The sequence below is a fragment of the Sus scrofa genome, chromosome 6 (assembly GCF_054392235.1).
Source record: "Sus scrofa isolate SSC_HxYL_T2T_F1_AM1 chromosome 6, Sscrofa_HxYL_maternal_Yorkshire_Landrace_v2.0, whole genome shotgun sequence".
NCBI classification, from domain to species: Eukaryota; Metazoa; Chordata; class Mammalia; order Artiodactyla; family Suidae; genus Sus; species Sus scrofa.
In genome coordinates, this window is record NC_139388.1 from 103,910,290 (window position 1) to 103,924,866 (window position 14,577).

The 14,577-nt window shown below is 42.5% G+C and overlaps 1 protein-coding gene and 1 long non-coding RNA gene across 21 annotated transcripts in view; both read right to left on the minus strand.

Annotated features, from left to right (window-relative positions):
* The window catches only part of PTPRM (protein tyrosine phosphatase receptor type M), a 749,885-nt gene that overhangs the window by 85,268 nt on the left and 650,040 nt on the right, over positions 1-14,577 (minus strand). The window lies entirely within an intron of this gene.
* On the minus strand, positions 744-8,280 carry LOC146402720 (uncharacterized). The gene is made up of 2 exons (XR_014807612.1): positions 7,670-8,280; positions 744-5,674 (listed from the first exon to the last, which is right to left on the minus strand). It is a non-coding gene; the product is annotated as an uncharacterized LOC146402720 (long non-coding RNA).

A 14,577-nucleotide genomic window follows, 5' to 3' on the forward strand; every position in this document is an offset into this window, starting at 1 on the left:
AGCAACCCAGGAACGGACCCGCAGGCAGCCAGAACTTCCCCTGTGGGAATACGCTCTAGGAACTGGTTTTCTAGAATCCACTTTGCTTCAAACCAGCAGCTCCTGGCCAAGCCGGCCTGTGTTGTGGGGGAGGCAGGCACGTGTGGATGGTCATGGCTTTTGTACACGCTGGGGGTGCCTGCGCGCACACAGCTACTCAGAGGCGAGGTCTAAGCAATTCTGCAGGTGAAGCCATTTGAGCTTCCCAGATGAAAGATGCTGCAGTAGGACTGACTTGTAGCTCTTCTGCACACATGGGCTTTCAGTCGGCTCCTCTGCGGGGAAGTTTACTCCCTGTGCCCCTCGACTGCCCCCAAGCCCTTCTTTCAAAGGCAGGCATGCACTTAGCCTTCCATCTTTGGGCCATCTCAGGATCTACTGCGCCTCCTTGTCAGAATCCCTCTCTGTTCACGCTTTTCCCTCAGGATGAACGTCCCTTGTTTCCCGAGATGCACCACCTTGGGTCTCTCAAGTTGTTCTGGAATATTCTCACTGGGGACTTCAATCTCTGACAAGACTGCACTCTCATCTCCAAGAAACAGAGCCTTTGTTAAAATACTTTCCCCATCATCTCCTACCATTCAATCAGTTAACCCCCACGAAGTTGTTTTTTTTTTTTTTAAACGTCACTATTTCTCCAGTTTTTAAAAAGATGAACACGTCAAAGATTTTTTTAAAGTAACTGACATAGAGTATTATTTTAGTTTTAAGTGTAGAATGTAATGACTCAGTATTTGTATATATCACAAAATGATCACAACAAGTTTAGCTAACATCTGTCACCATACATAGTTACAGAAATTTTTCTTGTAATGCGAACTTTTTTTTCCATTTTTCAAGTTTTATGGAAATATAGTTGCTTTACAATGTTGTGATCATTTCTGCTGTACAACAAAGTGATTCAGTCAAAGGGAAGGATCAAGATGGCAGAGGAGTAAGACGTGGTGCTCACCTTCTCCTGCAAACACATCAAAAAAACACATCTACATGTAAAACAATTCACACAGAACATCTACTGAACGCTGGCAGAGGAACTGAAACCACCAAAAAGGGCAAGAAACTCTTGACATAACTGGGTAGAACAAATGAAAAAAAGAGAGAGAAAAAGGAATCGTGACAGGACGAGCATTCCCGAGAGGGAGCTGTGAAGGAGAAAAGGAACCCACCACCCTGGGAAGCCACCTAACCGACTGGGAGATCAGCTGAGATGGAGGGACCTCAAAGTCGCAGAGAAATGCTAAGCAACTGGACTGAGGAGGGCAAAGCAGAGTGAGAGCCTCACAGATCATCTGCACCACTGCCCTGGACACCGGAGCCTGAGATGCTCGGGTCGGGGCTGGGCACTGAGACTCAGGCTCCGGAGGTCAGTCCCTGGGAGAGGGCTAGGGTTGGCTGTGTGGGGACAGCCTGACAGGCTAAGGAGCAGTGTGCCATGGGCAGGGGAATGGAACACTATGGCAGAAGGAACCCGGGAGGAGGTCTGGGTCTGCAGGAGAAGCAAGGCATCATTGTTGAGGAGGGCGAGAGCAGGAGGGGTGGACCACCATAGGAATCTCCCCATGCACATGCAGGCTCTCAGATGGTGGGGCACCTCTGGCACAGGCCATGGGTGGCGAGAAGCCACTTGTTTGGGCTATGGGAGACCGGGCGCTTCTTATGTAGGCTGCAGGTGTCTGGGCACCTCTTGTGTGGGTCAAGGAAAGAGGAGGGCTGAGTACGATGTGGTGCCTCTTGCATGATCTATAGGCAGCAGGGACGGACCATGGCAGTTGTCTGCTGGAGGCCAGAGGGAGGTGTGGCTTGCCACCACTGGGGACCTGTGAGTGGGTTCCACCTGTGGCACCAGTCACCTCAGGGGTCACCAAAAATAAGAGTGCACTGCAACTGAGTACCATGTGCTGTTTGCTCTCACTCCCTTGGGAACACACCCACCCTGCTGCTTCCACTGCCAAATTCTCGGGGCAGTGCCCAGTTGCTTGATCATTGTCCCTTCCCAGGAACCTACAACTAGGAGCAGCTGGTGCAGCACCTCCTTTGGGGGCTAAGCACATGGGGTGCTTCTTGCATGGTCTATAGGTGGCAGGGGCAAACTGCCATGCTTATCTCTGACTCCAGAGGTAGGCGTGGCCTGCCGCCACTAGGGGTCCGTGAACAGCTACCACGTGCAGGCCCAAAAACCTCAGAGGGCACCACAGAGGAGGGCACTGTGACTGAACACCATCTGTTGTTGCTCTCATTCTCCTGGGAGCATACCTGCCCTGCTGCTTCCACTGCCAAACACTCTAGGCAGTGCACGCATGCTTGATCACTGTCATGTCCCAAGATGCTGCAACTAGGAGCAGCCTGTGCAGCACCTCCTGTGGGGGTTAAGTGGGATGGGGTGCTTCTTGCATGGTATACAGGTGGCGGGGCAAACCACCACAGTTATCACTGACTCCAGAGGTGGGCATGGCCCACTACCACTAGGGGTTCCCGGAAAAGGCACCACTAGCAGCCCCAATGACCTCAGTGGAGGGCATTACAATCAAACAATCCCTGTTGTTGCTCTCGCTCCCCTGAGAACTCACACACCCTGCTGCTGCCACTGCCAAATGCTCTGGGCACATCGTAAATCTGCCTAAGGCTCATTACCACTTCCCAGGGCCCTGCAACTAGGAGTAGGCTGCACCACCTTCCTATAGGTCCTTGCTGCTGCTAAGAGCCCAGCAACCAGCCCTACCCATTGCCTCCTTCTCCCTGAAAATACACTCAGCACCCTAGGGATAACAGTCTGTTCACACTGAAGAAAGAGACAGAAAATATCCAAACTCCCACACCAAAAATAAATAGTATCCCCCCCCCCCAAATACAAAGGGGTGCTCTTGCATAGAAGTAGCCCTCCAAGACTACAGTTTGGCTTCCCTAAGCTCACAGAAAAACATAAGCAAAATGAAGAAGCTCAGGAACCATTCCCAGTTAAAAGAACATGAGAATTCACCTGAAACAGCAAACAATGAAGCAGACCTCTGCAGTCTGATAGACACTGAGTTCAAAAGGGAGAGAGGGAAAATCCCGAAGGAATTAAAGCTGAATATCAAGGAATTAAGAGTGGATATGAACAGTAATGCAGATTCCTTTAGAAAGGAACTAGAAAATATCAGGAGGAACATAGAAGAATTATAAAATTCATTTGCAGAGATGCAAACTGAGCTAAAGGTATTAAAGAGCAGAATGAATAATGCAGAGGAATGAATTAGTGACTTGGAAGATAGAATAATGCAAGTCACCCAATCAGGACAGCAGACAGAAAACCAAATGAAAAAAAATGAAAGCCATATAAGAGATCGATGTGGGCCAATCTACGCATAATAGGAATTCCAGAAGGAGAAGAAAAAGAAAAGGGGATTGAAAATACATTTGAAGAAATCGTGTCTGAAAACTTTCCAAATCTAAAGGAAACTGATATCAAATACAGGAAGCACAGAAGGCCCCAAACAAGTTGAACCCAAATAGGCCCATGCCAAGACATATTATAATAAAAATGGCAAAAGTTAAAGACAAAGAGAGGATTCTAAAGGCAGCGAGAGAAAAACAGAGCATAATTATAAGGGAACCCCCTAAAGCTATCAGCCGATTTCTCTACAGAAACACTACAGGCCAGAAGAGAGTGGCAAGGTATATTTAAAGTTCTGAAAGGAAAAAATTTGCGGGCTAGAATATTTGATCCAGCAAGAATATCATTTAAGATAGAAGGGGAGATAAAGAATTTTTCCAACAAACAAAAGCTAAAAGAGTACAGCAATACTAAACCCACTCTAAAAGAAATACTGAAAGGGCTTTTTTCTCTAAATAAAAAAAAGAAGTAAGAAGAAATAGGATGGAGGAAACCACAACTGGAAAGCAATCACTTAAATAAGCCAGCATACAGATCTAAAAGCGGAAAAAAAAATTACTGTAAAAGCGATGATAAACATAAGGAACAGCAAAAGGACAAACATAAAGATGTTAAAAAAGGACTTCAAAATTATAGAATGTGGAGAAGTAAGAAAATCTAGACTCTTTATTAAAAAAATAATTGTTTGAGTCTATATGACTATCAGGCTAAAGCAAGCAGATATAGGAAGGGGTTAACATACTTAAAAAACAGAGCAACTGCAAATCAAAACCAAACATTACATTCACAAAAACTAAAAAGAAAAGTACACAAGCATAAAATAAATGGAAATCATCCAACCACAAAATGAAAGGAAGAAAGGAGAAACATAGAATCAACTGGAAAAGTTTAAAATGGCAATAAATACATATATCTATCAATAATTACCTCACATGTCAATGGACTGAATGCTCCAATCAAAAGACACAGAGTGGTAGATTGGATAAAAAAGCAAAAACCTATAATCTGCTGTCTACAAGAGACTCACCTTAGAGCAAAGGACACATACAGATTGAAAGTGAGGAGATGGGAAAGATATTTCATGCCAATGGACAAGACAGGAAAGCAGGAGTTGCAATACTTACATCAGACAAAATAGACTTTAAAATGAAGGCCATAAAGAAAGACAAAGAAGGACGCTATTTAATGGTAAAAGGATCCATTCAAGAAGAGGATATTATAATCATCAATATATATACCCCTAATATAGGGGCACCTACAACAAATACTAGCAGACATAAAAGGAGAAATTGATGGGAATACAATAATAGTAGGAGACTTTAACACCCCACTCACATCAATGAACAGGTCAATAAAGCAACAGAGATCCTAAAGGACTCAATAGAAAAGTTAGACTTAATCAACCTTTTCAGGACACTACATTAAAAAAAATCAGAATATACATTCTTCTCAAGTGCACATGGAACATCCTCAAGGATTGATCACGTACTGGGGCACAAAGCTAACCTCAACAAATTTCAGAGCATAGCAATTACTTCAAGTATCTTCTCTGACCACAATGACATGAAACTAGAGATCAACCACAGGAAAAGAAATGAGAAAAAGCTGACTATATGGAGACTAAACAACATGCTACTAAAAAACCAAAGGGTCAATGAGGAAATCAAGAAGGAAATTAAAAAATACCTCAAGACAAATGATAATGAAGACACAACCATGCAAAATCTATGGGATGTCGCAAAAGCAGTGCTTTAGGGGGAAATTCATAGCAATACAGGCCTACCTCAAAAAAGAATAATCTCACATCAACAACTTAACCCACCACCTAAATGAATTAGAAAAATAAGAACAAACAAAACTAAAGTCAGCAGAAGGAAGGAAATCATAAAGATCAGAGAGGAAATCAATAAATTAGAAATTAAAAAAAATAGAAAAAAATCAATAAAACCAAGAGCTGGTTTTTTGAAAAGGTAAACAAAACTAACAAACTCTGGCCAGACTCATCAAGAAGAGGAGATAAAAAACCCAAATAAACAAAATAAGAAATGAAAAAGGGGAGTTCCTGTCGTGGCTCAGTGGTTAACGAATCCGACTAGGAACCACGAGGTTGTGGGTTTGATCCCTGGCCTTGCTCAGTGGGTTAAGGATCCGGCGTTGCTGTAAGCTGTGGTGTAGGTTGCAGACATGGCTCAGATCCTTCATTGCTGTGGCTCTGGCGTAGGCTGGCAGCTACAACTCCGATTCGACCCCTAGCCTGGGAACCTCCATATGCCGCGGGAGTTGCCCAAGAAATGGCAAAAAGACAAAAAAAAAAAAAAAGAGAGAGAGAGAGAGAGAGAGAGAGAGGGAGAAATGAAAAAGGAGAAATGACAACAGATACTGCAGAAATACAAAAAACCATAAGAGAATACTATGAACAATTATATGCCAACAAATTTGACAACCTAGAAGAAATGGACAACTTTCTAGAGACTTGCAGTCTGCCAAAACTGAATCAAGAAGAAACAGATCAACTGAACAGACCAATCATTAGAAATGAAACTGAATATGTAATAAAAACACTCTGTACAAATAAAAGTCCAGGACCTGATGGCTTCACAGGCAAATTCTACCAAACACACAAAGAGGAACTTATACCCATCCTCCTTAAACCCTTCTAAAATGTTGAAGTAGAAGGAACACTCCCAAAGATTCTATGATGCCAGCATTGTGCTAATACCAAAACCAAAGATATCACCAAAAAAGAAAACTATAGGCCAATATGTCTGATGAATATAGACGCAAAAATTCTCAACAAAATTTTAGCCAACTGAATCCAACAACATATAAAAAAGGTCATACACCACGACCAAGTGGGATTCATCCCAGGTTCACAAGGATGGTTCAACACATGCAAATCAATCAAAGTCATATATCACATGAACAAAAGTAAAAAACCGCATGATCATTTCAACAGATGCAGAAAAAGCATTTGACAAAGTCCAACATCCATTCATGATCAAAACTCTTACCAAAGCAGGTATAGAGGGAACATACCTTAACATAATCATAGCCATTTATGACCAACCTGCAGCAAACATAATATTCAATGGAGAAAAGTTGAAAGCCTTCCCACTAAAATCTGGACCAAGACAAGGATGCCCACTCTCACCACTGTTATTCAGCATAGTATTGGAAGTCCTATCCACAGCAATCAGACAAACAAGAGAAATAAAAGGCATCCAAATAGGAAGAGAAGAGGTAAAACTGTCACTGTATGCGGATGACATGATACTATATATAGAAAACCCTAAGGACTCAACCCAAAAACTACTTGAACTGATCAACAAATTCAGCAAAGTAGCAGGATATAAGATTAACATTCAAAAATCAGTTGCATTACTGTATACTAACAATGAAATATTAGAAAAGGAACACAGAAATACAATACCTTTTAAAATGGCACCCCCAAAAAATCACATACCTGGGAATAAAACTGACCAAGGAAGTGAAAGACTTACATGCTGCATGTAAATCAATGAATCTGGAACACACCCCCACACCATGCACAAAAATAAACTCAAAATGGCTTGAAGACTTAAACCTAAGACAAGACACCATCAAACTTCTAGAAAAGAACATAGGCAAAACATTCTCTGACATCAACCTTACAAGTGTTTTCTCAGGTCAGTCTCCCAAGGCAACAGAAATAAAAGCAAAAATAAGTCAGTGGCATCTAATCAAACTGACAAGCTTTTGCACAGCAAAGAAAACCATGAAAAAAAACCCAAAAAGACAACTTACAGAATGAGAGAAAATAATTTCAAATGATGCAACTGACAAGGGCTTAATAATATCTAAAATACACAAATAACTTATACAACTCAACAGCAAAAAAGCCAACAACCCAATTGAAAAATGGGCAAAAGACCTGAATAGACATTTCTCCAAAGAAGATATACAGATGGCCAACAAGCACATGAAAAAATGCTCAACATCACTGATTATTAGAGAGATGAAAATAAAAACTATGAGGTACCACCTCACACCAGTCAGAATGGCCATCATTAGTAAGTCCACAAATAACAAATTCTGGAGGGGATATGGAGAAAAGGGAACCCTCCTGCACTGTTGGTGGGAATGGAAATTGGTACATTCACTATGGAGAACAGTATGGAGATACCTTAGAAAACTAAATATAGAACTACCACATGACCCAGCAATCCCACTCTTGGGCATATATCCAGACAAAACTTTCCTTGAAAAAGACACATGCACCCATATGTTCATTGTGGCACTATTCACAATAGCCAAGACATGGAAACAACCTAAAGGCAACAGATGAATGGATCAAGAAGATGTGGTATATATACACAATGGAATACTACTCAGCCATAAAAAAAGAACAAAATAATGCCATTTGCAGTAATAGGGATGGAACTAGAGACTCTATACTAAGTGAAGTAAGTTAGAAAGAGAAAGACAAATACCATATGATATCACTCATATCTGGAATCTAATATACAGCAGAAATGAATCTTTCCACAGAAAAGAAAATCATGGACTTGGAGAATAGAGTTGTGGTTGCCAACGGGGATGGGGAGGGAGTGGGATGGATTGGGAGCTTGGGGTTAATAGATGCAAACTATTGCCTTTGGAATGGATAAGCAATGAGATCCTGCTGTATAGCACTGGGAGCTATGTCTAGTCACTTGTGAAGGAGCATGATAGTGTGAGAAAAAAGAATGTATGTATGTATGTGTGACTGGGTCACCTTGCTGTACAGTATAAAATTGACAGAACACTGTAAACCAGCTATAATGGAAAAAAATAAAAGTCATTAAAAAGAAAAAAACCCAAAGTGATTCAGTTATACACGCATCCATTTCTTTTTTCAGATTCTTTTCCCATATAGAAGATCTTTATTTAATGAAGGAAGCAGGAAGATGATACAACAGGTTTGAGGGGAATGGACAGAGCAGATCTACATCTAGATCTAGGCTTCTAGACAGATAAATAGATACAGATAGATCTGCACAGGTATACAGATATAGATAGGTAAGTAGATAGTGACTTCCCCTCCCAAGGACATAATTCATTTACATATTATTTCTCCATTTTTTTTAAAGCCACAGGTGTGGCATATGAAAGTCCCTGGGCTAGGGGTTGAATCAGAGCTGCAGCTGCTGACCTACACCAGCCACAGAAATGCCAGGTCTGAGCCATGTCTGACCTACACCACAGCTCATGGCAACACCAGACCCTTAACCCACTGAGTGAGGCCAGGGATCAAACCTGCATCCTCAAAGATACTAGTTGGGTTCTTAACCTGCTGAGCCACAATGGCAATGCCTATTTCTCCAAATTTAATTGCTCCACTCCCCTCTTGACTTAGAAACCTGTAAGACACATGCAGAGCACTTTTCTTATGCACACTGGATTGTTTATATTTCTCTTTGTATGCAGACTTCGTATTTCAAAGGTGATTCTACTTGAGTATGAACTCCTGTGCTCAGAGACCATGTAGAGCCCACCTTGAACACCCCCATGAGCACCCTTCATCAGGGCCTTGGCGCCTACCTCCAGGGTTCCCTTCATAGCCCAGTCCCTGCTGCCTGCTGCAGCCCTCCTGCCCAACACACACACACACACACACACACACACACACACACACACACACACACACACACACCCCAATGGGCACTGAGGATGAACTCTTCCGTTAATGAACACTTGGAAAACAGGCACGCTGTGTTCAGGCGAGGCTCGCTGGGGCTTCTCTGGGTGCTGGCCATTGTCCTGCTGAGGACTGGGTTATTAACAATCTATTAACCTGTACGTGGATGTGTTATACCTTTTCCTGTACCTATATTTCACTATCTAAAAATAAGAGTCCATCTTGAGGACATTATGCTCAGGGAAAGAAGACACAAAAGGGCAAATACCTGCATGGCTCCACTTATATGAAGTCTCCAGAGTGGTCGAATCCACAGAGACAGAAAGAGGGATGGTGGTTGCCAAGGGCTGGGATGGTGGGAAGCGTGAGTTCTTGTCTCACGGGTGCAGAGCTTCAGTTTGGGAAGATGAACAAGTTCTGGAGACGGATGGTGGTGATGGTGGTACAATGACGTGAATAAACTTAATGCCACTAACCTGGACACTTAAAACTGGTTATGATGGTGAGTTTTATGTTGTGTGTATCTTAATAAGATTAAAAAAGCCCTGAGAGACCACTTCTTCCACCCTTCCTTGCAGGACCTGTTCTCAGGCTGCACATGCGCCCTTGATACCCTACAAAGAGCACTTCGAGGTGGGAGGGGCAACTCACCTCATGGACCTGCAGTCTTAGAGCCCCTGGGGTCTCCTGAGAAGGGCTGATTCCTTCTGTGATGCAGTGAAAGCAGTGACTCTGCGGCCTGCTCCTTGAAGACAAGTGCCTTACACTGTAACATGTACTGAGTAGAATTATAGACCTGAGGTGTCTGGGGCATCACTTCTTTCAGTGATAACATAGGTGTGTGAACAGATGAGTCCGGGTATGCTGGGGCAGGCAGCTAGCTATCTGAGCAGTGGGAGTGGCTCCACCTCGGGGAGGAAGGAGGACCATGGACAGGAGGCTGGTCGTTGCATGGCTGACCTTCTTGGATGTAACGGGAGCACACAGCCAGTTAAGCATCTGCCTTCAGCCGGCAGATGTGAAAACCATCCTTCCTAAGCAGCAACAGAATAAGTAGGAAAGTATCACCTCCTCTACACTGAGTCGGTGAAAGTCAAAGCCGAAGAGATAGGAGAATTTGTCCCTCCAGATACCAGTGTCCAGACTAAATGGCTTGAATATCTGAGAGTGACGTGGTGACAGAAACTGGATTCTCAGGCATCCTCTTTTAAATTAAGCTCTTATCTCAGGTGACTATAGAGACAATAAATATGATCTGTTAGGGGGCAAATGAGGCAGCACACGGAGGCTCACTGCCATCTCTTCCTGAAATCTCATTCTCCTTGGATCTGATGCCAAGTAAGACTAATATGTAATGACCATCTTTTTAGGAAAACACAGTTCCTTCTCTTGGGGCTAAATAGCATCACATGACTATGAGAAGGTGCCCAGAGGACATTTCTGGCATGAAGCAATTACTGGGTCACTCAGGCAGAGGATCCATAGAAATGGCAGCTGCCACTGGCTAAGCCCTGGTCCTCCCAGTTGACTTTGGGGACTGACCAGCTAGGAGAGACCAGGGTCTACCAACTGGGTGGAAAAGAGAAACAAGTTTGGAGGACTTGACTGCCCAGTTAGGAAGGTGGGGAAATTCACTGGGATTTGTGGTTAATAGTAGGTCAGCTACTGACCATAAACGCCAAGCAGCCAAGACTACAAGGACTGGCCATCAATGATTGAATTGATATAGAAGACATGGTATATATATATATATATATATATATATATATATATATATATATATATATATATAAAACTACAACCTGGACTACTATTTGGCCATAAAAAAGAATGAAATAATGCCACTTGCAGCAACCTGGATAGACCTAGAGATTCTCATACTAAGTGAAGTCAGTCATAATGAGAAAGATAAATACCATATGATATCATTTACATGTGGAATCTAAAATACGGCACAAATGAACCTGTCTACAAAACAGAGAGACTCACAGACACAGAGAATAGACTTGTGGTTGCCAAAGGGAGAGGTGGTGGAGGGAAGGACTGGGAGTTTGGGGTTAGTAGATGCAAACTACTACACATAGGATGGATAAATGGCAAGGTCCTACTGTAGAGCATAGGGAACTCTATTCGATATCCCCTGATAAACCATCATGAGAAAGAATATGAAAAAGAATATACATTAAGTTTTTTTAAAAGACTATGAGGACTTGGTGTTTTTGGGAAACACATCCAGGTAAGGCTGACAAGACCTGATTCTCTCCTAGGATGGGTGTACTTCTTGATTAATCCAAAGCCATGATGTGATACGTGAAAAATAACAGTGCTTTGATGCCCCAGAGACCCTGATTTAGATGCTGGCTCCTCTTGTCCCAAGAACTGTGAGATTAGACAAAATCTGGGTCATCTGAACCCTGTCTGTAAAAGGGGGTGATCATGGTAGCTTCACAGGCATGCTGGGGACACCCCAAGTGAGATAATGCACATCTGGTGCCTGGGACATAGGACAGTCCATTGAAAAGAAACCACTCTCTTCTCTGAATGACAGCAACACCTTTGCTGGGATTCAACAACTCCAGGCGTGGGATGAGCCCCGTGGGCATGTCTGGGGCCCAGCAGAGCAAGGAGAACTGGAAACTCCATAAAACCACTTTTGGGGAAGACAAGTTTAGTGAGTTTTAGAAAGGGCACAAGAAAAAGTCTGGACACAGGCTGAATACTTCTCCACAACTCCCGCCTTTTAATCCCTTGGCATCTACTCAAAGCTTTTCTTTTCCATCCCTCCTCTTACACAGTGTTGCGCAGCGGTTACCACCACAGGCTTTGGAGTAAAAAGCCCTGGGTTTGCATCCCAGTTCAGGCATTTGCCAGTGGTGTGAACTTGGACAAGTTATTTAACCTTCATGCTTCCGTTTCTTCCCCTGCAAAAGGGAAATACACTCTGCCTTGCAGAGTGTTTGTGAGGATTGAGTCAATACAAGTCCTGCCTCAGTGTCTAGGACACAGAACTCAGTAAAAGTGAGCTGTCACTTGGGTCATTATTGCCCTGACTTCAAGGCCTGATACCTGATAATTTCTCTCCTGAACGATTTCATTATTGCTTCCAGACTCCTCCCTCTCTGAGGAACCCCGTCTGAGAACTACTTTTCTAAAACACAATTTATTTTCTCTCTACCTGGTTTAAACCATTCAATGGTATCAGCAGAGGATGGATGGACAATGATCTTAGGAAACAATGGAATCTGAAACAATCATTAAAAATGGTTACTATGCTTTTAATTTCTTTACTTGCGAAGGTCTCTGTGACATTGTGTAGAGCGAAGGAGAGCAGGTTACAAAGCAATGAGCCTCCTATGGGTCTATTTATATGAAATAATAGATACAAACTGGAAAGGATGGGGCTTCTGCTGAGTGGGAAAATTTGGAGGGATATTTATTTTCCTATTTATGGTTTTATGTCCTATTTCAATTGTCTCTATAGTTTATACCGTCTTAGGAATCAGAAAGAACAAAATACATCTATTTTTATTTTACAAAATAAAGCCAAGAACTTCAAGGCAGAGAAAAAAGGGACTTGAAAGAAATGGATATAAAACATTAGCAGGGTTTGAATTTGCTTGCTGAGGTCCTGGGCAATTTTCCCCATCTCTTCTTTACTGCACACATTTTCTTTAATGTGTATGAATTGTTTTTATAATTGGAAAAAAGAAACCTATTTAGCCACGGATGACTGGAATAGGATCAAACCCCAGCTAATGTGTACCTTGTAATTACAACTCAATGTTACCCCATCCAGAAAGGTAATAAACGCTGCCATTTTGAGAAACTCGATCTGCACCAAAGATTTGTTGCTATTCCTCTAATTTCTTTCCAAAAAGCCCTTCCTATATGAATAGGGCAAAAATCACATTTTTGGTTAAGAAACAGGCATATAAAGACCTGGTTAGGAGTTCCCGTTGTGGCTCAGTAGTTAGTGAACCTGACTAGCATCCATGAGGATGCGGATTTGATCCCTGGCCTCGCTCAGTGGGTTAAGGATCTGGCGTTGCAGTCAGCTATGGTGTAGGTTGCAGACACGGTTCATATCCTGCCTTGCTGTGGCTGTGGTGTAGGCTGGCAGCCGTAGCTCTGATTGGATCCCTAGCCTGCGAACCTCCATATGCTGCAAGTGCAGCCCTAAAAAGACAAAAAAAAAAAAAGACCTAGTCATAACAAACCATTGCCTACTGCTGACAAATATTATAATCTGCCAGACCATTTCTGCATGTGTATATTTATGTGTGTACCTATAGGGTGTGTATATGTATGTATGTGCACATACGTATGTATGTGTATGTATGGTGTGTGTATATATTATGTATATGCGTGTATGTATGTATGTGTATTTAGTGTGTATACATGCACCTAGGCCTATACACATTTATAGCATGTGTATATATGTAGGTGTGTACATATATGTGTGTATATTTGTAGGTATGCATGTATTTATGTGTGTATATATTACGTGTGTGCATTTATGGTGTGTGTATATATGTACGTGTGTGTATTCATGGCGTGTATGTATGTGTATTCATGGCGCATATGTGCGTGTGCGTGTGTGTGTGCGTGCATGTACGTGTATGTGTGAATGCCTGCATTTACATATTAGAGGCGGGGTAATTAGAGATTTAAAGTAGGTTCCTATGTTCTACTTTCAGTCCGTAAAAATGTTATTTATGCCCTTTTTTATCAAATAACGTTATGTTTTAAATTCCTCTATGTAGCTTCAAGTATTTTAACATTTTCATATTAAACACAATGGATATGGGTAATAGCCTTGCAATTGTAACTTGTAAGTGATCAGATATTAATTAATTACCACAGCAGCAGAAATGGAGTCTGTCACTGATAATCTTTCATTTCTAACCAATTCTTCCTTTCTGCTAAATATTGATGACCTATTTAAGGCAAACTGGAATCACAATGATCTCAATAACATTTGCCCTCTGACAGGAGACTTGAAATTAATTTTATGAAAATTGACTGTTGGGAATAATGGCTTTGCTCTTCCTGGGGTTCCGTCTTGCCAAGGGCTGGTGCTGCACGTGTTTCGAGGTACAAGATGCAGAAGGGCCAAGGAAACCGATAGGAAGGGCTTGGCATCCCCCCTCCCCACCCCCAGCCTGTCCCCGCTGCTGCCCAGCTCAGACCCAGGTGTGAGGTTCTGCAAAAGCAGCAATAAGGAGCTTTGAGCTGAGTGCGGCTGGCTCTGTCCCAAGCTTCATTCCTGCTATTGGCTTTGTGCTGCTAAGGTCTTGGTTTTGCCTCATTTCTGACTCTTTTTTATGTAGACCCTCTTTATTTCCAGATTCCTGGCCGATCCCCTGGCCCTCATTTTATTTTGCCTGATTTTTCTGGATTTTACCCTTCTCTTTCTTGAGCATGCTGTGTGAATGTATTTGTTTTCCTCTTGTCCACCGGATTTTTTAAGCCAAAAGGTCTCCCTGCTTGTCCATCCTCACCCATTAGG